The following is a 25,971-nucleotide window of genomic DNA, read 5'->3' on the forward strand; positions in this document are numbered from 1 at the left end:
CGGTGGTTGTAATGAGCCGCCGCGGCTGTCACCGCACGTCAAAAATAATCGCATTTACCCGATTAAGTGCGTTGGCCCGAGGGATTGGCCCCGCGGAAAACGACGGGTGGGCGGGAGAAAGAAGAAGAAGAAAATAAGGGTCGAAATTCTATTTAACCGCAACGGCGGCGCATTAAAATATTTCGTTTCTGCTCATGAAGTGTCCCGAGGGTCCACTCGCGTGTGATATGTTTTTATCGTCATCGTCGTCGTCGACCGGAGTCGGGAATCGGAATCGGAATCGGGGAGTCGCAGTCGTCGTCGCCTCGTCTATATCTGCACACACCTCTCTTTTGTCCACCCCCGCAACCCTTCACGGTCGCTGACGTGACACACGTACGGACGAGGGTGTGCGTGTATTGGGGAGGGGGGTATTGTCATCGTGTCCATTATTTATTTTTTTTTTCAGTCTGTTTTCAGACCGCTTTTTTTTTAATTAAAACCCCGGCACTCGACCGCGTGTTTGTGTGTGCTAAAAAGGACAATTATTGTCATTATTTTCAGTCCTATATATGTACGCGCCAAGTATATAGACGTTGTACCGAGCAGGCCGATGTAAATCGACAACGGAAGTGATTAAAAAAAAAAATAATAAATAGTAAAAATAAAACTACACATCTTGTATAGAGTACAAAAAACGCTCACACGCACGCAAAACCGGATTGGGAAACAGCGTTTTATACTTGTATGCCACGGTGGTGGTTGACAAAAACGATGCGTCTCCATCGTTTCTCTCGTAATAATTTATACATGTATTATTATCCCACACGTCTCGTACTTCAATATTTTAAATACTCACGCCGATAAAGCTGCTATTGGAGGTCTGAAAAGGCACATTACACGCGCATGTTTGCTGCAGAGCAAATGATCGAAAAACGAGTTCAGCCTGATGACTAAAATTGGGATTTTTTGATTTTAAGTTACGGATTTTTTATTAAAGTGTGTCTGTCAATCCTTAACTGGGGAACAACGAGTTCATACATTGATTACCGATATGTTTTGTGCTATTTTTCTAGTGCCGAACAAGTCTTGTCGCAGAATTTAGTTATTCAGTCCACCCAAAATAATTTTCAACTGAACTTGGGTTTTATACTTTAGCTATAGCTTATACAGATACCAGTGTAATATTTTAGCTATGATATAAATCCTCAATTGATTTCTAACCAGAGTCTATTATTTTCCAATATTTGGTTTCGTTTATAAAGTTACAAGTTAATTTGTATATGACCACGAGCAAAGTTACCTTTAATAGTTTATAACGTTAGTTGTGGTTGTACCGAAATATAATGTGGTGAAGTGAGCGTTTAGGGATTATCGTTCTTCTTTGTTATCATCAGTTATCTATCAATAACTTTTTGTTTTGCCATTCACTAAAACTATAACTTCAAATACTAATTACTTACGTAATACACTGAGTTTTCCTTATTTTTTTTCTTGAAGCTTTTGTCAACTTTGTGCATTTTCAAATTTGTACTCTAAACTTTTTGAAAATTCATTTTCTCATCAGAAAGATGCTGAAGATGAAAATCAAAGCATTCTTTTTACTAGAAAAAATATTGACAGACAAAAAAACTTGTATATTGTAAACCCAATACATTCATCGCTCCCCTTAGAATCTAAAATTACCATCTTAAAGCGTTTTATAAGTAATAGACATAATGTAACTAGTCAGAATTTGTACAATATTGTATACAATTTGACATTTGTATTCACTTCTACTTTCACAATCATTTGTAATCAAATTCAAACACAAGTGTGCACTCAGGAAAATAAGAAAAAATAGCCATTGATGTACTTATGATGTCATGATAAATGTATACTTTTATATCTGAAATATTGCACGGTGATATTTATCAAAATTAAATTAATTTTTAATTTAAGTATCTTATATTTTTGATTTAATTAATAAAACAACAACATTGTTTACTAGCCTGGTATTTTACTAAACAAACTAATTAACATTTAAATTAACATTAATTCACGTGTAAATAAAATAGTTTGTAGTTGGTCACTTACTGAATACGTGAAATAATTAGTCTTACCTCTATTTACAAATAAATATAGAATATATAACTCTACCAATGGCCACTGCTGTTGGAGGAAGATTTAAATTAAAGAAAATAATTATAAAAACTTAAAACTTAGCATATACTATACAATTTCATTTTCAAATTTACTGAGATAATAATTTAATAATTTCACATTTTCGCATAACATTTTGAGATTTGCCAATCACCACACAAGTTTGTGCCTTCGATTTTGGAATAATTGCTTGTATTTTTTAAAATTACTCATCAGAATATTGCAATAATATATGTATATACACAAAAACATACTGTTCTAATTAAAATATAAATTGGTTCCATAATTAGCTAATCATCTATTAATCACAAGACGATATATAAATATTTATTATTATCGTAAGACACCGTTTTATCGAGCCATTTCAATCGTGTACAATGTATTATTATAATAAATGTTTTTTGGATGACACGTTATTACCCAGACATTCTTCTCATTCAGCATATATAGTTATATATACCTATTAAACGAAAAGCGACCACGAGATGATTTAATATTTTTCCATTTTTCCGACATTTTTTTTAGATTTCGATAACTTTGGATGTGAACTGATGAAGTGAGGGTGATCGATGCCCCCCCCCCCATCCGTAATTTTTGTAATTTGTGTGAGTAAATGATGCTAAAATGCAAAAATATAATGATGACCATTTATTAACTGTAAAATTCATCTTAATACTAAAAAAAAATATTCGAAAAATAACCTAAAAACTAAAATAATTGCATAATTAAAATTATCGGTTCGAATGTTATTGAATCATATTTTAAGTTAGAAAAGCGTTGTCTATGATGTTCCAAAAAAAATGCAAATGTAATCAACATTCGGGTTCTAGTTATTATAATATACAATTACACAAACACGGATCAAGGGGAGGGGACTTTTTCTCAGCCTACTCTAAATATGACACTGCCAACTGGGACCTCTCTATTAAGTACTGTATGTGTACATATTAGTGTTATCCAATCGAATAACTATTTTAAGTACTTGCCGATAATAAGTGACTATCATGATTACTATTAAACCGACTTGTTTAAATTTAAAACATTTATTTGTATTTACTGAATCTCCTGGTAAAGTTTAAACAGAATACTAGCTGTACCTAATCCTAAATATTTTTATTCTAACGTATTGATTCGAAGATTCCATGATCGACAAAATTATTTTTATTATATACATATACTATAATTCCTTTTAGAATTTTTCTGGTGTATACCACCGATTGGAGCTGATATATTGGAAAGACTACTTATATACCATACTTATAGCCACAACGAAAATGTATTGAAAAGATATTTTCACTGATGGTTACTCGGTGGACCATCGTCTTCAAATATGTATATAGTTTAAATATTTGATAATACATTATTTTAATATAAAATCTACACTCTGTAGAAATGAGAACATAAAAGTTTTATAATTAAGTTCAATGAGTTGGTTTCTATAATTAGGAACAGTTACATAATATAAAATTACAATTTTCATTATTATACGATTATTGTATAATATTTGTATATGGTATATCTACAGTATTCTGTAATGTTTGTAACAATTTAAATAGTTAACTTTTTTTCTGATAAAATGGTTATTTTTATTCCAAATTCATATTTTGTAGTCAGATATTATTAAAACGTTTATGTACGAGTTAAAAATTAATTTATTATACAAGTAGGTACCTACTTCAAAAACAAGAGTGAACTAAGTACTCTAAGATTAAAAAATAAAACCAATAATATTTATATTGTACTTGCACGTATACCTATCAACTACCTACCGTTTTTCCAATTACACCAAACGGCTAACGGTATATATTATATATGAGTATATGACGTGGTGTATGCAAATCCACAAAACCAATCTAACCGCAACAAATATTCGTCGGTAAATAATTAATTTTTTTCTGAATTTCAAGCGTAAATTAATGGGTTTCTCGCAGAAAAAGTATAGTTATCTGTGCGCTCAATCTTTACCTTATTTTTTTTAACATCGTTTTCGGACGGTACCGTGTACCCAATAACAATTCGCCCACGGGGAATTCGTCCCTACTTTTTATTCAACTCTTGTGCACAAACAACAATATATACCTACCCGTACCTAAATATAAATATATAGGTAAGTACATTAAACATGTATATAAAACAACTCTGAAAAAGAAATGCAATTTGTTTTGTTTGCATTTGATTGAAATGTTTAAATCATTTTAAAAAAATAATTCATTAAATCTAAGAGATTATGCGGTTGTACCCGACTATTGTTAGCGATCATTTGATGTAATATTGTTCGTAATCCAGATTTCTTTCGCCTTCTTAGTACAAAAGATGAGTTCTTATTTAAGGATGTTTACAGGAATTGAGAAACTTTGTCTATCATTATAACTTACAATTAACATTATTAAATGTTCTTTTCGTATTTATTATTATCTGTAATTATGCCTAAGATCTTAACAGTAAATACTCACTATCTTGAAGAGTATTTATAATTTTGAAAACAATTATTATTTAATTTGAATTATACATTTTTAATAAGAGCTGGTAGGTACATTTTATTTGCCATATTGTTATCATTAATATTTTTTTAAATTTTAAATTTTTCTAAAAACAACATCCATTATAAATATTTTCCAAAGTAAAATATTTTTCTGAACATTTTGAAACATAAAAATTGGGCAAGTGGGTACCGCTCAGCTGTGTCTAAGGGGTCACTGTAATGGATGTATTAAATTTGAATTAAATTATATAAGATCATTGTATACCAAAATCAATTCTGAGCGAAGACTGTCTGTTAGCCTATATCGTCCTGGAATTTATATAAATCTATAGTTGGAACTACTATTTGTTGATGTTTTATTTGTACGGGTTTGTAATTATACATGACATGTAGAACGAATCAAGTAGTCTAGTTAAAAGTCTTAAAATGTTAAAGGTTTTAACATAACTGCAAATAAATAAGTAAGAACCACTTTTTGTAACGCTGCAAATTTGACCATTTCAAATCTCAGTGAGTCAATAAAAATCAAATTGACATCTGTAAGAGAGTTGTTATTATTATTTGTTGTGATAAACCACTATTCTCCTCCCCTTTCACCATTTACCCGGCGATCCACCACTGAGTGATACTACGTATAATATAATAATATCAAATATTTTTTATTATTTCGACGACGATGGGCCAAAACCGTCGCCGTCGGTCTGTCAGTGTGAATGGTTGATGTTTATTGTTCACGTGCACCCATAATGTGTCGTACGCTTCGTGGTTTATAAGCCCTCATCTCTATTATATTACCGTCATTATATACAGATAGATGTCGACTGGAATCACGTCAAAAGCAATTCAGGTAGCGTATACAACACGATAATAAAACGTACATACTCGCACACACACACGCATGTGTGCGTTTCACACAAGAACACAAGGAGCGTTCCCTCGGAAAGAACGACCTAAACGGGATTGCTCCCCCAAAAATAATTTTCTCGAAGAGGGTTCATCAAAGTATATAAGATATATGTAGGTAGTGTGGCGTTGACAAGCTTGCATTCAACGACGCTGCCGCCGCATAGAGGATATTATTATTATAATATTATATTATAATTTAACGGTTCATCTCGGATCACTCGTCATCAAGGAGTTGCTCACATAATATTGTGGTCACGCTCCTATTCTCGAAATAAAAAAGTAGTTTCTTAGAACACAATTATCTGTGCGTAAATAAGGTTATGACGAATATTGACCGTTTGTCCCGTGACAAAATGGCATGCGATCAAATGTATTTGACCATTGGACGGATTTCATTGCCGATCCATAAATAACATAATAATTTAGATGATATATATATTACATAATCAAAGAATACAATACAATTTGTTTGTTATTTTAGACGTAGCATGATGATAGACGATTTTCTTCGACTCCTCGTCTCAAATAACAAACAAATTGTATTGTATTTAACGTCACATTATGATCTTAATAGTCATATTTATTATTTATTTATTATTTTTTTTTTAAGAAAATGAACCAAACATTAAAAGTTGACTTCTATGTGGCTATATACAATTAAAGGTAGTGTTTTTTGTAATGTCTCTGACATTCTGCGTTTTATTATTCTTAATTTAATTTAAAGAATAAATCTCAAACCAATAAACCAATAATTGATAAAATTATTTACAAAAAAAATGCTTGTTGACATTGAGTAAAGTGCATACGACTGAATGTCCTTCACACTCATACAATATTTTTGATTGAATATATACACAAGCATTTATGGAGGTAAGTGTTGGTTTCTACAATTTAAAATTGGCATTGTAGCTAATTATATTGTAATCAAACAATTGCATTCCAAAAACTTGACACCTATTTAATATTCATACATATATCTAGTGCAATATATTATAAAAATATAATATAAGCTCAAATGATTTTTTATAATTGAATTTAAATTTCACACATACATTAGGTACAGTGACTTTCTAGATTCTAAATGTAGGCACTGCAGAGCGTTACCTACTTCTTACTTTTTTGTAATATAATATGTTTGACATAAAATCTTATGAAATTGAGTCAAACCAGATAAAAAAAGTATAGATAATAGATTTCAGATTTTTATTTTTTATAAGAAATTATACAGAATGAATAAGTATATATTATTTTGATTTTTTTCCACAGCTGAAATTGTTGGAAGCGGTGCATTTATTTATTTATTTGATGATTTAGACCTAAAAATCTGACAAGTTGCTAGTTCTAGTGAGCTAAAATATTTTTATCGGGAATGCCAATAGAGAAATCTAATTGTTTTAATTACCTACCAAGTAGATGTAATATTGTAAGCTTTAGGCTTAAATACATTTTTTTTGCATTTTTGTCACAGAATTCACTCACTCTCTAGAGTCGGACCAATGAGTTCTACTGTATGATTCTTTACATAGTAAGGTTAATAAAAATAAGTTACTGAACTGCTAAGTCAAAGCAATTCAAGATTTATTTAAATATATGGTTAATGCTATGCATTTACTGTCTACTACCATTAACTACTGTCTAGTGTCTACAGTAGAATGCAGTAGTTGTAGTCATTTATGATTAATACGCAGTTATATGACGTATATTATGTATAATCAGTTATTATTTCGTTTTCATTACAATTATCTTTCTTATATCCTTTTATTTGGTTCTAAAGGGGAGTAAAATTGAGTTCGTCATAAAATATCTGAATTGAAGTAATACTTTTAGTTGGGAGTAATAAAGTTTTGTCATGACTGTAGTGGTAGATTTATAATTTCTTACTAAACTAAAATCTCCTACATGGATCTGTATCTGCTGTATCTGCTGTACACTTAATACTTAATTAAAACTATGCTGCTAATGAATCGGTCATGTTAGTATAATGAATAATTTATTATACTATCACTTATTAGTACTTACAATAAATAACCACAATTTAATTTTCTTAAGTTTGTGCCAAATGTTGTTATTAAATTGTACATACTTTAGATTACAAGATTGCGGTAAATAATTTGGGTTCCGAGAGAATGAGCTAGATTCTTCATTATAAATGGGATACTTTTAAGAACAAATTAATGTATCTGATGTGTATTATAAATATGTTGGTAATTATATACTACTCAACTTAACATACTACTAGAGTTCTAGAGTTAACTAAACCTACCTAAATAATTATTATTCAAATTCATTATATAAAATAAATTCTTCTCTATTTGAGTATTTCAGTAGGGAGGATAAGTAGGTATTTACATAACCTAAATCCCTAGTTATTTGTCAATGGTAAGTACATATAACATATTTATATATTAAATATAGGTAATGCAACCTTGAATATACATAATATTTATGTCCATAATGTGGAACAGTACCAATATTCAGGTAGATATTAAAGTATTATGAATGCATTAGTCTATACCTAAATAATTTAATTGTAATTTTATACTCTGTGATAGACATAGTTATGACATAATTATGATATAAGTCTAATATGCCCGTATGAACATGTTCTGTACCTATTGCTGCTTTCTCAATATTCACTAATGTTTTTATGACAAAATAGTATAAAATAAGAATTTGATTTTTGTAGGTAGTGTAATGATTTTCATGAGTTTAATTTGATAATGTAAAATACTTAAATACCTATTTTATTCTTCTTATTTTCTCTGAGTTGATCTAACTCTATTAGAGTATAATTTATTGTCTGATATGTATTTTTTAAATATTATTTGTGTCTTCGTAGACTATAGTGTACGAGTTAATATTGTTTTTATTTATTTAAGCTTTAATTTCAATTTTACCACTTTCTATGGAAACTTATTCGTTTTCCAAGAGATAAGTACCTAACTGGAAAAAAGTCTAGCTATTTAAGATTAAGTTTTACTGTAGAAGTGGTTTTAAAAGTACGCCATATCACCTACATTGATCTGATAGAAATATCATGTTGGTTTCATAAAATTTATTGAGATATTGCGAAATATTTTTTTTCACTTAGGTTATGATAATTTGGAAAATATTGGTAAATTCATTGCATACCTATATTGTATTATATTTTTATTTCAACAAAAAAAAATTAATAATAATTATATTTGAAGTATATGAACATTTCTATGAATTGCATGCCGATCGAAAATTCCAACAAGTCTAAATTAGTCAATTCCCGGCCAACACCCCTTGAAAAGCCCCTGCATAAAACATACAAATCGTACAATATACTTATTAACCTGGTGGATTTTTACTCTTGACAAACAACTAGGTACTCACAATTATTTTAGTTGGAGTACCAATCGAGTCGTATAGACTGCACGATCAATCGATAATGATACCTGCAGGGCTGTAAACTAACGATATTATTGTTGTTATTATTATTATTATTATTATTTACTACTGAAATTCTCATTTCCGGAGTTTTCCCTACAATAGTTACAATATAGTTACCACTTACCGCAATACCACCGTATCGGCACGCGTATCGCCGCCGCCACCGGCCACCGCACGACCACCCCTGTGATAAAATATCTTTAGGTACTGTACACAAGAGGTCCGTGTGTAAAAAAATGGTGGAAACGATGCGTTTCTTATTATGTTTTTTTTTTCGTTATTTTTTTATTTTATTTTATTTTTTTACAATGCCACACGCACGTACGCGATTAACATCTCACGTATTTGTTTTAACGGTCCGTTTAGTCGTTGTTATAATAATATAAACGTGACCTCAACGCCCGACCGCCTCACGTTCAGGATAATATACATTTATGATTGTATAGCGTTAAGGTCTCGAGTATTGAAACGACGCGTATTGCTATCACGCTGCTTCCATAATCCACGTAACCCTTATCGAGTACTTGTAATTTGTATATAATATAATATATTTTACAGTTTCAAAGTTTTCAACTTCTATATTAGCACCTCGAGGTTAGGTATAAACTTACTATAAACTGCTATAAGCTAACTATTATGACATGCTTTATAGAGCCTGGATGCCAGTACCTGAAAATACGCATATTTATGATTAAAAAATAAAAAAGCAGTATCTAGAAAAAACAATTTTATTATATACAACAATAATCGTGTAAAATGCATGTTATTATCAAATGTACTATTTTATATAAATTGCCTTTGAATTCTAGGTACTCTAGCCACCTGCATGTTTAAAGAGTTAATAATAGTTGCATATAAAAATGTTTAAATTTACTTGTAAATATCCAATGACTAACTTCAAAAATTAATTTTAATTTTAATTTCTTTATTAAATGTAAAACACTTAAGGGGATTCTTGTATAAAAATTTTAAATCTTAGACAAACATGGAATATTTTTTATGAATTTCTAACTTCAAAAAAATTTGATGATTTTCGTGATATTGATGTCAACTTTTTATCAACAAATGATCTTGGATTTAAGCTCAACTTTTTTTTAAACTTCCCCTAACAACGTATGAGGAACTATGTATTACATTTTCAAATTTCTCGACAGATCAAAAAATTTTAAATCGACAATAGTTTTTAAAAAACCTAATAAAACTAGACATTTTCTTATGTCAATAAATATTTCAAAAATAATAGCAATATTTTTAAAAATGTTGTAGTGCATAGAAATCTATAACATAAACATTTAGTGAAAATGTATTTGCAAAAAAAAAAAAACAAAATCTATTTATTTCTAAGACTGGTTTTGAGTAAAAATCTCAGTCTTTTCTCAATTCGTTGCGCTTTTGAAAACTGTTGGAAGTTTTTTACTTCTTGCCTCTAAAGTATCAACTAGAATCACTTTCCTATCAGAAAAGAATCTGTTAAAGAAAATCGAAGCAATTTTTACTGTCCCAAAAGGCAATGACAGACACAAAAAAAATCATACACCATTGTAAAATGAATATCATACATAGCTCTGCTCAGAATGTAAAAGAAATAACTTAAAATTTTAAAAAACATTAAAAAAATAGGTTGTCATAAAATAAAATTATTAACTATAAATCATTCCAAGACATTAAGACTTACACAAATTAATTCGTCTTGTCTGATAATATCTATAGATAATAACTCATAAGGAACCATGATGTTTGTATTTAATGATTTAGTAGTATTTAAATACAATTTAATAGAAGAATATAATATAATTTTAAATAATTTTAATGAACATAGCATGTTTAAAAAAAATATGTAATAAGCTCAAAACATCCTCATTAAAATAACACAAATATTTGGTTCAACTTCTTGAGGTTGAATTTTCGGCAATAAAGCTCTTATCGATACTTCTTCAACAGAAAATAATGTTTTTTACTCGAAAAAGGATCAAAAAAGGTCAACACTTACTCCAATGACGTTTATAGAAAAATAAGCTACGAGAGCAAGTTTTTATGAGCATACCTTTTAATATCAAACTCGAATCACACAAATCTAAAAATTAAAAAGCCTCAAATCGTTTAAATTAAATCTAAATATACGATGATTTGTCAAGTCAAAGAAGACTCTTGTTTATTTTTTCCAATGACTGATATTTTACTATAACTCGGAGTAGTTTCATTATATCTATGTTTAATTTTTATTAGTATGGCTAAATAAGCCATGTATTATGTACATAATTACATAAATTAAGTACCAAGTTAGAGCAGGTTAAGTTTAGATTAAGTGAGAATAATAGAATAATAATGTTATCAACAATATTATATTCTAAATTATTATTTTGGAATTATGGTAGACAAACTGATTTTTAGTTTTCAAACAGAAAAATATTTTTAAATTGCACTGAAAGCTATAGTTTATAATGATTAAGTCCATTAAAAAAATATTTATTTATCATTAAAAAATCAGAGTGCATTTGATATCAATTCCAACAAATTTTTGATCCGTTTTCGTTTCTTTTAACACAGTTGTTATTTTTACAAGTATAAAAAAATTGACTTACTTGGTTTAGCCTAATTCGGTCGGTTTTTACTAAATTTAATGTAAACACATTTTTAGACTTTTAGACTTTATGCCATTAAATTGGATTTTTACAGATTTCTGTGGAAAAAATATAATTTAAATAAATTGATTTTTCGTGTTGTAACAGGATTTTAGGGACATAATACGCGTTACACATAACACATATTATAATATCAAAAAAATAAACATAAACTAAAGCTTTGAGTGAAATATTTTTTATTTCAGGCTAAATATTATATACACTATAGAGTACCTACCTAAAAAGTATAGATACCTACTCAAAGCATCAATGAGTTCAGAACTAAATACTTATAAATTCAAGTTGGCTCTTACTTAAATAGATATATACTTTAAGCATTATCGTCAACACTTTTCTACAGCACGATATTTGATATTAAAATGTCATCAAAAGTTACACATGATAATTTATTAAATTTGTATAGGTACATTTATGGAATTCACAATACATGCACACTTATATGTATATTACTATATGAGGTATATAAAAAGAAAAAATTCTCTAAAGCAAAAACACTCTAGTTTTGCGCATTTTTTTTCGACCCAGTATGTATTTGACGGCAGATGACAAGTAATATACGGTTTAAATCCAAACTTCTTAAACACTCAACTTTTGTGTTTGACGCACCCTATTGCGGTAATCCTGTTTTTCTGCAAGTAGGTACCAGACAGGCAAAAACAGAGTTTAGTAAGAAAGCGAAAAGTTCTAGTCAAAGAAATTAGAAATAATAATAATATTTTTTTGTTTATTTTAGGGTAGCCATTATGAATGAATATAATTTTAGAACTGTATTTTGTGTTTGGTGAAAACCATCAAAATTATTATGACTTCTAACCACTAATCATTAACTGTTATGATTGTGTTAAAAATCTGTAATGGAGATTAGTATAGGGTAAATCCACGGGAAGTTTTGAATATCACACGCCTGGTATTAAATGATAAATTAAGCACACATTTTGAATCATATAGAGTTGATATTTTTAACGGTCAATGATAGTAGAGGGATCGCTAGTGTTATATAATACATAAATTAATATCCTCCCACCCCCACACTAATGTTTTATGTATTATTTTTAAACAATAAATAAGGACGTGGGTTTTCTGGTATTCGTATTTGTATTTAATATGTAGCTAGGTATGTATGAAGTATATTTGTGACAATTGAAAAGTGACTTCAATATTTTTATTATTATAGCAGGCATATCATTATATTACGTCTAAACTCTAAACTGTAAAATGTAAATGTATACTTTTATTAGAATAAGTTGTTTGAAATTTGACACGACTTAAACTACTTTTTATAAAAACAAAATATAACTCCAATTTTATTTTACATACCTAGGTATTTTGAGTATTTTAAACTTTTTTATGCTTATAGTTTCACTTATTCCATGAATATAAAAATTTGATGAATAATAAATAAGACCTTATTTTCAAATGCTTGTGTTAATTTTTTTCGTAGATTATCATTTGTGAAGAAACAACGAGCTAATTACCTATCTAATATTTTATTTTCAACATTATATTTTTCTATGTAATAAGTTAACAAAATAATAATTATTAGGGCCTTTTCATGCCACATGTTTCAAAATAATTACACATTCAGTAATATATTTGGCGCTATAGCTTCATATTAATTCGCGTTTAAAGGTTATAGATAGGTAATCATAATTTAATAGATATTTGAAAACAATTGTATGTTATAATATGTAGCATATTATTATCAGTAGTTTAAACTTTAAACATATTTTGTTTTGAGGTGTATGTAAATCCTTATTCTATATATATTATATATTTATCCGTCTCTGCCAGTTGTAGGATTCTTATTCAGTGAGAAGTCACGTTGATATTAAGATATTATATCAATATCGTCCCTTACTTTTTTAGACTATTTTTAAAAAGTGAATATGCTGACTCAAGACGGGTGTGAGGGTCTGCTACTCCATGTATGATTGGGGGAGGGGGACTTTTGTATAGATGGTAGATGGTCCTTTTCACCAGTCTAATTTAAAAAGCCACATGACAAGCTGTTATATACTGTTGGTGAGATTATAAGACTAACGCCTTATTAAAATTTATTATTACCTTCCTATAATTTTTTTAAAGTATTTTCGTTAATTAGATATTAACAGCTACAATATGTAGGCATGCATGAAGACATGAAACTCCCAAATGCACCAACTAGATAAACTTTCCTACCACAAAAGTTGCTGTTGAAGAAAATCGAAGCACTTTCACTGCCCCAAACCGTGATGACAGACTCAAAAATAAAAATTAATAATTAAATAAAAAAACACTCATCATTGTAAAATCAATACATTCATCGCAGAATCTAAAACAATTGTAAAGATAGTCTCATTTTTAACTTACATATAAAGGTTTATAAAAGTTACTTTTTCAAAAATCCATTTATTATTTTATTTTTATTGGTATAAACTAAGGTGTTGTCGTAAAAAAAGGTCGAGAAGAACAGAAGCACTGATTTATAGGATAGATGTGAACGTGGACCGTCGACCGTGAGTAATATTTAATAGGTATATTATTATATGCATGTATTATATTTGTGAACGAAATTGCGAGGTATATCATTTGGAGTCTTACAAAATTATATAGGTATGCTAGGTGCGCTCCCAAATTAACGTCTCTTGAAACGAATTAACAAAAAATGTTTTACTAGTCAACTGCTCTATCACCACCATCTGCTCAACCACAACCAACAAAGATTATGTTCATAATTTTTGTACTTGGGTAATCGATGCAGGCGACTGCGAGACAAAATATAATGACATAATATTTTTCCAGTGCTGCGCTGTCCTTCCACGCGCCACCAGCGGAGGATAGGAGGAGTTTCATGCCACCGCCTCTGCTGGAGTGTGCGCCGCGTTCTCTCCTCTACAAACCGACCGAGGCTCTCCTCAGCCCCCCCCTCCCCACCGCAACACACACACACACACCCAAATATGACCTCCCCACCGCGCCACTACCTCACGGTTAAAAACGACGATTATATCAAACACGCCCGGCCGGAGGTCGGATCGGATAGCGCGATTGAACACGTCATGCAAAAATATATCATTATTATATTACCTATATATCATACAACATTATTGTGCATACAATAATAAAATATATAACATTATGCATCATAATTCATAATATATCGTGAACGTAGTAGGTGCATATCGTACATATCGTTGCGATAGCATTCCGGTCGTTCGAGATGACCCAGGAAGAAAGCGATTTTCCAAAAAATATTTTAATAAACCTTAAGGGTGTGATATAATAATATAAACTCATTTATATTATAATCTATACCTACCTGTTTAGATCTACATTATATAAAAACACGTACATACTTTAAGTTTAGTACCTTACCATGCCATTGTCGTCGGTTAGGAACGTTATTTTTATTATTATTTTCTTAACGGCCGGGTCGAGGACTCTTGAGTTACCAGCGATATATCGTCGGAGTTGGACAGTTATCAGTTATATATATCAATGTTACCTAATGTTACCCAATTATATTTGTAATCTGTCATTAGTTAGCTTCATCATTTTAAAGTCACTTTATACAATTTTTGTTGTAATTTTCAAATATTAAATAGAAAAAATAAACTTATTTGAATACTTATTTTTCTTTAAATGCATTCTTCACTATAACAAATGTACAACATTAAGTGTTCAGTGTTATAATTAGTAAATGTATAATTGTATTTTATAATTTAAAGAATTTGTAAGATTAATGTACCTATACCTATGTACCTAACCAGTCAAAGTAGGTGTAAGTGTGCTATCCATAATTCGTATCAACATTATATATTATAGTTTGGCATTTTATGCTTATATACATTATCTATATAGTATAGTAATATGATCTAAACATACATAATAATTATTTTATCTTGTAATATTTTGTGACCAATGTTTTATACATTTCAATGACAATACTTTTACATTTTATAGTTCTAACTTTATAAGTTTATAACTTATATAATATATTTTTAATTTTTCTCTTGAACCTCGTAGGTATAAACAAATATTGAAATACTCATTATTTTCTTGAATAAATAAACATACCTAAATAATTAAGTAACTTGTTACTACTTACTTTACAAGTATCTAACTATGCTTAACTTGTAACCAGTTAGGTACAAATTTGCAACATATCTTGTATCTTGCAAATAGATACACAATTTTTAACCAGTTAGGTACAACTAATCAAGTAACTTATTACTTATTCATCTCTGACTGCCGAGTCGAAAATCATATCCGTCATGAAAAAATATATTTGTTTGAAATTCCTATACACAAACGAACTTGAACGTGCATTTCAAAACATTACAACATCTGAATAATACACATTATGAAGTCACAGCGCGTAGCCGTTGAAATGGATAATGGATATTATATATATATTATATTATATTATACAAGTCAGTACGATTAGTACATTTACCGTATTTGAAAGGTTGGAAATTGAAATGTACAAAACCCAAACGCATAAGTATTTACTAGCTTATTTATATTACATATATAGATATACTTACGCATAAGGTTTGTAAATTAAAATGTTTCTACCTATACACATTATATATTTATATCACATGTACTGTGTAGAGATTGAATCGCGAGAAATATACTTATTTTTTATGCAATTCATGCAAAACAAGTCTACATCATATTATATTGTGATATACAGTGTACATACACATGTATATGCAGCACCATACTAATTTAAATGCAGGCCCTGAAATTTGTATTCAACTATTTTCAAAATGAACTTGCATAAAATAATATGCGAATTCTGCAGTGTGTATATATTTTATACATAGTATAATATGTTGTGATTAAAATTTAACAACGTTCTTTATACTATTGTGTGCTGTACGACGTGTATATTGTACCTACAGTTATAATCGTAGCATATTATAATGTATATGACGTTTCACCCGTAGTAATTGTTATCTCCGTCTTAAAAACGCATAATAACTGTATACATTATAAATTTCTGCAAATGTACGTTCAACAAAAACCATTTATTTTTGTTCATAATTTTGGTAGCAGGATGCAAATTGACTTATTATATCAAACTTAAAAGTCATTATAAAGAAGTCTTTAAAAGAGCATTATCGATTGTTCAGCTATTATGTCAAAACTAAATGGCCTTTGATGAACGTTAATTTGCAGTTACTTGTATAAATGTATAGTGAGTAAGTTATGCATGTATAAGAATGAGATACGAGTGTGACATATAAATATAAATCAATATAAAATATTTTTTGTGAGTATTATGTACACGATACACTGTTCACTTGATAGTGTAAAAAAATCTGTTAAATTTGAATCACAATCATTAAGGGATGCAGATCGAAGGAGGGTTGATAAATGTACAACTATTGGGTTCAAATGAGAAATTCTATTTATTTTTTCAAGTTCAAAATGTACTTACTTCTCATAAAATACGTCTAAGTCATATCCATCTGAACTACACAATGGGTATTGCACAATAATATTACCGTATTGGTAGGTATACAGTTAAAATCTAGTTATATTAGTTCACTACCACGAAAGGCAAATAAACGTTCGTATTTACTATTAAATATAAAGTGAGCAAAGTTTTAATATTGAAGTATATGAGAAACCGAAGTTTCTTTAGACTCAATTTGTAGTTACTGAGAACTAGTTGGCAGCTGAGTATCGCACTGGAGTATCTAAGGTAAAACGTATAGGTATAAAGCGAAAAATCTACTTATTTGTAATAATCGTTTGATCTCGTTTTGAAATGTTTCACTGACCAACTTGTACGACACCTAATCTATATTGTTTATATTGATAAGTATTTAACTAAAGCACAATAGTGCAATTGTGGCAATGCAGCTAGTAATAGTCATTTAGTAATACATACTTATACAGTTATACTTTTATTAATTATTTTTTTCTGGTTTATAAAAACATTTTTTTATTAGTTCTTCAAACTATTTGTACATTTTATTAATAAATAAACAACACCCATTTATTTTTATTTTTAATATACAAAATTATAATAATTATTATCACAAAAATGTGATTGTGATGAATATACTTACAAATACTTCATTACTATACGAATGATTTCAGCAATGACTGAACAAATTTACATTACATTTTTAATGATATATATTACAAAAGTAAAAATACTCATTATAATAAAGCTTTCTAAATTCTCACAAGGTCTCAAAAAAATAAAATAAAAAATAATGAAACGTAAAATAAATATTGTTATAATTTATAAGGTTAACCTATATATAAAGAGGCATTAAAATAAGACCACCGTGAAATCGTATTTTATACTTTAAAGAATAAATGATCAAATGAAAACTCGTTGGTCAACTCAAGAAAGATTTTCAGTTCACTGAATATAAATAAATAGATATAAGATTATGCTCAAGTATGAATATCTTTCTATAGGTACTATTATACCCTTGCCTAGAGCAATGAAAAAAAAACCATTTGTCCTACACAGACCACTGCAAACAACAGCAATGTGCAAAAAATAGGTATTTGAAGTTTGGACCTTATAAATTATAATATATGATGGCAAGATTGCATGATGCTAGAATATAATAGCCAAATTCAATCTTGTAACAATGCATCTATAAGATTTATCACCTTTTGCTACAGAGTATAATCATGTCATTGTGCATTGGGTTGAACGGATGTATAATATAAAAAATAGTAATATTTGAGACTAAAATCACCTATACATTTTCAAAAAAAAAATAATCAGCACATTTTTAAATACCCATGTTTAACAATGAAAATTACACTATATCAGCTTTTATGACATTATAGGTGAAGTTCTATACTTTTGTAGGTAGAATGTTTTTATATTTCATCAATTCATATATTCAGATCTATTTAGCCATATTTTTTCCCTGAAAGAGAAAGAGTGTTAACGACGGCAACAACAATAATAATTGTTTTTGTACATTATATCGAGTATTTGTATCATTGATATAATTTTGGCCAATTGGTCAAAACTGGATAAACCAGACACACATAAATATGAACACTCATATTTATTTAAATGCATTAGGTACAAATAATAAATATATACTGATGGTAATGTCTGAAACAAAAAAATAGCCTCAGTTGTGTAGAGAAGAGAAAAAGAATGAAAACAAGAATAATTTTATTATTAAGCTTCCAGAAATAAAGGGGTTTTTCAAAAAAAAATTGTATGTGCTTTAAAAATACTAAACGGTTTGCTTTTTAAAGTAATAACAGTGTACAAACTATTGAATTAATAAATTATTCAAAAAAGTAACATTTTAATATTTTACTTTAAGTTTAATGAGAGTTATTTTATTGATAAATTGCACATACTACGTATTTTAATAAATTAATCAATTACTTATTAACTTATTACTGATTACCAATATTTGGATACTCAAACAGGGATATGAACAAGCTATATTTTTTTTTCTATTGTTCGGGCCTCACAATTAATCATCAGCACATGGCTCCATAAGGCGTAGAATCTAGAATCTAGATGACTTAATTGTTGCTTGTATTGAAGTCTAGAAGATAAATATAACATTAAGCTATACTTTATTCATAAAGAGGTAGGAATTTATTTTTATAATTTGATTCTCATATTATTTAGACCACTTTTGTTTCATAAAATTATCACGAATACTGCGAACGTTAAAAATAGAAAAAATACACTATAAGTACATAATTTTTTAAAAATAATTCTTAAATGCAGTAAGACGATTGAGACAGTCATAATCCACTAGTAGTAATAAGTTTAAAGTATACGTATATACGTTTTTTGTTTGTATTTATTACAACATTACCTACATTTTATTATTAGTCTCGTACTCTATATAGTTGGACCAACCGTTGCTCGGCACAATCGATTTACAAAAAGAAATTAAATAAATTATTCACAATTGTATTTATTTATATATAAGCAGTATTTATGATAAAAATATATTAGTTGAACATTATTTAGATAAATACGATAAATAAATAGTATAAGTACCTATAATATTACCTCCCTTATCTAGCAAAATGTATTAACTCATGTTTTCCAACCATTGCTTTCAATGCATTTATTTATATTTTAAGATGTACAAATTGTTCTGTGATTCCACCAAAAGCGCTTTTTTTAAAGTTTGAAGTATAAAAATAAAGTACCTACATAACAGCACTCAAGAACATTTAGCTGCACTCTATATTCGCCCCTAAAAACGTAGTTTTACAGTTATAATATTAATAACCATATTATCTGCATCTAAGCATTTATTATTAAGTAAAAGCAAAAAAATGATTCAAATTGTATACCCATAATGTTAAGTATAATACCTATAATTATTTGTATATACCTTTTATATTACAGGTACCTATCACTATATTATTCATAGTATCTACTATTAGTATCAATATTTATTTATATAAGTCTATACCTATTTAAATTGTTCATAAATTAACTATATGACTATGAAGTGTGGTATATGTGTATACTGTATAGACTTGAATAGAATTTATTAGAATTTTTATCATACATTAGTATAACATGGACACAAGTGACTGATTTATGGAACTGCAAGTCGGCGAACTATACGATCTCGCGAGGTGACATATTTCGGGGTGCAACACACTTTTATTGGATAATTATTTTCATTTTTTTTAAATGTATGAACGAACAACTAAATTTTCGTTCCCAACAAATAACATTGTTTTTTTTTTTTTTGAAAATCCAATGATCCATCCTTACTACTGCATGTAATTTAGGAACATAATATGAAAGTTCCATACTCATATACTATGATAATATTATGTTGCAAGAATGTCCGATTTTATTGGCCATTAACCATAGAATATGACATCTAATTGATCATATTTATCTAACTATATGAACGATTACTATAACATTACAAATTTACAATTACTTACTTATACCTATGATGTTTAAATGTTTGTCTGATGTTATTTTTAGATAAAAACATGATTTAAATTTTTAAATCATAAAAATAAAATGTACGTGCATATTTTTAAAAATTTTTTTAAATTGAATTTAAATGAAACGATGAGTAAGTATTTAAATAAATTCAAAATATTGGGAAAATATTTGTACGCTTAGTTATTTTGATGTACAGAAGTATGATTTGTTTAGTGTAGTAGTGGCAAATTAAATTATTAATTTAAATTAAGGTTAAACTGCTCAAAGTCCAAAGGTTATCCTATCTAGATCCAAATCTTAAGCCATATTCCCACTTGCCAAATATTCATAACTTATGTACACTTCCCATGTCTTAGGAACGGTCCACTTATAAAATTAGTTGTCAAATATTATACATTATATTGCCATCTTAGGTATCTAACTATCTAAGTATTTGTCGGTATAGCCGTTTAGATTACATATGAAGGTATAGTGTTATAGTTCGATTATTTCACATTCATCAGTTTAAGTAATTGGTATACTTAAGAATACATATCCTTTAGAAAAATTGTTTACACACAATGTTTAATTTATTGGTTTTAGGTTTATGATGTGTTATTGTGTACTTATGTAAGCAACTAACATATTATGATTATGAGTTACCGTATCTACAATACATTTACAGTGACACATCTCTTTAATAGACAATATGATAATTTAAAAGATCACTTATCTTTACTCTACTCACTCATTGAAGAAGTTTTCAATTAGGTACTTTGGCGTGAATTTATGGGTGTTTAAAGAATTTGTGTGTTTAAATTATAAGGTCTAGGGGACATTGTCGCTTTATATAAGTATATAGAATTTATGAATTAATTTTTTTAAAACTTTTTAGAATCATTACTAAAACATAATTAAATAACCAAGATCGTAGCCTGGTTCTTAATTTAAATTTTTCGTATAATTTCTGTGTTTTAACTTTTAACATCATTGTCATGTTGTAAAAAAACCGTAAATTATTTTTAAAAAAAAAGTAAGTTGGCAAAAACCATAATTACAAATTTTTCATTTTTCATGCATCACCAGCAGTATGATTGAATTGTTGTAGAAATATTATCGACATAACATAAATGTATATAATATATAATACAAATTGAAATTCGTATAAATTAGTTTTTATTTGTCTTGAAAAAATAATTGTATGGAGAAAAAATAAATAAAATCTATTGACTTCTACCTTCTAATAATAACCTTCATCTAAGTCGAGTATATAACTATAACTAATATAAACTGAAACAATAGGTCATGATACTGGGGTATATAATAGGTGCCCGAATAGTTATGTATAAATATATATGATATGGTATTATAATATAGTATAAGATACTCTTGTAAAAACTTACCAACTGTCAACAAGTGAACAAAACGCAGGTGTAAAAAACTGAATGGTGCCTATACTGGTAAAATTCGGAGCATCTTGATGAGCAGGTATTTGGTAGGTGAATATATAAATTATGACGGATTACACGAAGGCGGAGACGACTTTGGCTGCAGCCGCCGTGGTTTTGGCGCGTAAATGAAATCGAACGCCGTCGTCGATCATTTCCAGCCGACGACGGTATAATAATATGGTATAGTCGCGGTTAACGGACGTGAAGTAATTACAACAACACTGTTATTATAGTTGTTACAACAACAATAATAGCAACAATGTCGTCGTCGCGACGAGCGTCGATCGCGCGTCCGGAATAAAGGCGCCACGGTGTTGACGGTGCGTATATTATCGTCTACTCGCCGCCTGCACGCGGAGTCGTCGTAGTCGAGTCGGCGGCGTTTTAGTTATTGCGTGGGGGTGGCGACAATAACGGCGCAACAGCAGAAACCAGAGGCGGTTCGATTATGCGTGTGTGAGTGTGGGTGTTTGGGTGTGTGTTGTGTGTGTGTGTGTGTGTATTTCATCCTCCACCCTGCAACGATATCGATGTGACGGGGGAGGGGTGAACCTATGGGGCTGAGGGGGAAAAATAAGAAGAAAAAAAGACTCGCGAGCGCACGCACGAAGAGACGATATTATTATTATTATTATTATTATTATTATTAATGCGAGAGAGAAGGGTAAAAGCCAAAATCGCGCATCGACCCCCGGCACGACAACGGCTGCGAGTTTTGTTTTCTTGTTTACATCGTCGTCGTCTATATAACTACCTATATATATGCTAAGCTCTGCAGCGCACGTGCACCCTCACCCCCTCATCATCGTGTACACTGCAGACCGGAAATATCTTCGTAAGCGGCTAAAACGAGCGCGGAGGCGGCGACCTCTTCCGGTCTCCCGCCCGATCGCGCGGAAGAAGACGGCGGTGGCGGAAATAATCAATTACGCGACGACGACGGCGGCGGCGGCGGCAGCAGTGGCCGGGCGATGGACGCGTGCGCGCGGGAACCACGGAGAAGGCGTGGCCGCGGCCGCTGGGCGGGACTCGCCACCATCGTCATCGTCGGCCCCTTCACAGACTTCCGACGTTCGTCGTCGAGCTCGCACGCACGTACAGAAGCACAGCCCCTCCACCCCACCACTATCACGGGTTGCGGCGTAATCAGCTTCGCCGTCGACGTTTGCTGTCTGCTCTTCGCCGTATTTAGACGCAGAGCCGCCGCGATATTGTGATCATCGCAGAACAGGGAATGCGAAATTTCACTGTCCAATGTTTTTTTCACATTGAATACACCCGCGCTTATAATAATAATTTATATTATGTGATAGTATAAAGTATATAAAGCAGCACAACAATAAACCTCCTACATCCGCAGTCGTATACAGGCGTATTATTATTATTGTTTTCGAAATAAAACGTTCAGTGCATATGACTATATGAAGTACTGAGGTATAATAATAATTACAATATAGTATCCTCCAGGGTGATGCTGCACATTCAATATATTTTTTCTATACAATGTATACACATCCTACACTTTATTACAGCTATGAACAAAAACGGGACAATATAAATTATTATATACGTATAAGCAATAAGACTTCGATTGTGTGCCTACAGTAATATATACTATACATATTTTTAATTTATATGTTACGTATATTACATTGAGCCATAAGGTTCTATGTAACTTATAGATATAGTATATTATTTTGTGCAGATAATCAGTGCGCTAAGAGTTTAGATTTCGAATCTATATCATTAAATAACTTAAGTACCATAATACTATATTTTAATCATGTGATTATATTATAATTTATTATAGACTTCAGATGCTGATTGAACACAGTACTTAGCGTATAGCCGCATTGCAGCATTCAACTATAAAATATTCTTTACTCAAAATATATTCATCATCATTGCAGGGTAAGCTAATATAGGTTAAATTTAGCATTTCTTAACTTACGTTTATGTTAGCATGAGACCATTTGAGATTTTTACAGCTAAAAGTTCTTGAAGAAAAATGGCCATATCATTTTGTACAACTAATAATATTGCTCACTTGCGGTTCTATCGCTTCATCCTGAATTCAAAGTTGGATCAATTAATATATTGTATACACATGCATACTAGGTAATCGATATCAATAGTATAATAGTTGCTATACAATACGATTTTAAATGTGAATATAATAAAATTATTACCTGTATTAAAATGGAACTAGAAAAGAACAAGAATGCGTATCACACAATTTATTGAATACGGTAAAATGTTGGTATAGTTTTTACTATGGTGACAAAAATGCAGCAAAATGGACACCAAGATAAATATTCGTTTATTTTGTTACAATGAATATTATAATTGAATGCTGTATATTTTAATTATTATTTTTTTCTTTATATATTATTTTATTAAGCATGATTATACCTCGAGAACGCCAAACGACTACAACACTTATAACATAATTTATAAGTTATAAGTATATATTTATCTTCACTGTCTACATACGCTGTATGTGTATATTTATTGTTTGAAGTATATAAATATGTATTAAACTGCAGTGCAGGTTAAGCTTAATACATTTACTTTACCAACAGCCTACAGCAGGTGGTGTATTTTAATATCAGATGAACACTCAGTACAAATTTTGAATGAGCTTATTAAATAATATTATGCGTGATGAAAATATGAGCCAGCCACAGAGGCCTACGCATCAGATCCTTCGTATACCCAACACTACATAAACAAAGGTTGACATGTAATGAAAATAATTAGTTATAAGAAAGTTATGTTAAAAAATAATAATTAATAAATAATATAGGTATACTTAACTCTAAATTTTAAGATAATATGGAGAAAAATATTAACTCACTCAAAAGAAAATAAAGAAAGAAGTAATTAACCAAATGTTTTAAATTATCTTCTCATCTAAAAGTACAAATAGTACAAATTTCAATTTTTTTTAAAAGTATAGCTAAATATTTTATTAAAAGTGCATCTTATATACATTCCTACTAAGTACCTATGACCTAACGTAACCTATAATTTCTAATTGAATGATCTTATTATGTTGTCTCAAAATAATTGTAATTTAAAATTGTTTATACTCGTAATACAAATAATTAATAATATTATTTTACCACTCAAACTATCAAATGACCTAGGTAGTATCTTAGTTTGTCGCTCGTGGTTATTGAACCTGACATTTTTATTTCAGTATTATAAACTAAAAGAAAGTGGGTCTCGGTTTCTTTAATATAACATAGGTGTTAGTATTCCTTTGTATTGAGTAATTAGGTAACTCTATAAATTATAAATAGAGTGTTGGTTTTTAAGCGAAAACATATTTTTATTGGATATTTGTACAACTATATTATACATGGATTTCGTGCAGGATATATATTATAATATTATATGTTAATAATAACTATTCTTTTAATTTTCAAGTGTTTTTGCAAACTAAAAGTTACCTGCGTTAGCATTACTTCTCCATCTGTCACATCGTGTACCTATTGTAAATCAATCACTAGGTACAATAAATAATAATAGTATACTATGCAGTATTGGACTTTCCATACTAGATATTTACAACTTTTAGTTAAAGTTTTATTCAAACAATTACATGTATCAAAAGTTAATATTCATGATTGGTTACATCGAGGGAAGGGTTGTCACGCCACTTTTTCTCCAGCCGACCAGAGTTCACCACCATTGAGTCTCGTTCTGTTTCCCGCATTAGATCTGCAGTGATCATCGTCGTATGTGTAGTTCCGAAAGTAGGAGAAAGGTTGGTTGGTAGCACGTTCAATTTTCGAATTTTTGTGAGAATTTAAGCATCATATTTTGGCTATTTTAAGAGAATATAGAGGAATAGGAGAATATAAGAGTATCTAATAGTAGTGAACTAAGCGTAGTCATAAGTTTTATGTAACAAGTTAAGTATATAGTGACAACAGCACCTTAAAAAATATTAAAAAATATGATTATCGAACAATATATTAGTATTCAATCTATAATACCTAATACAGTCATACTGTTAGCTCAGCTTAGATTAGTGGACTG

At 29.6% G+C, this 25,971-nt stretch overlaps 1 protein-coding gene across 2 annotated transcripts in view; it reads right to left on the reverse strand.

The window, feature by feature from the left end:
• Positions 1-22,280, reverse strand: part of LOC111038304 (fez family zinc finger protein 2-like) — a 71,290-nt gene extending 49,010 nt beyond the window's left edge. For both annotated transcript variants that reach the window (XM_022321348.1, XM_022321347.1), the window contains exon 1: positions 21,877-22,280. The gene's annotated coding sequence lies outside the window, so the exon portion shown is untranslated. The remainder of the gene's footprint in view (positions 1-21,876) is intronic.
• Positions 22,281-25,971: the final 3,691 nt, after the last annotated feature.

This window comes from Myzus persicae, unplaced genomic scaffold, assembly GCF_001856785.1.
Source record: "Myzus persicae strain clone G006 unplaced genomic scaffold, MPER_G0061.0, whole genome shotgun sequence".
Taxonomy (NCBI): Eukaryota; Metazoa; Arthropoda; class Insecta; order Hemiptera; family Aphididae; genus Myzus; species Myzus persicae.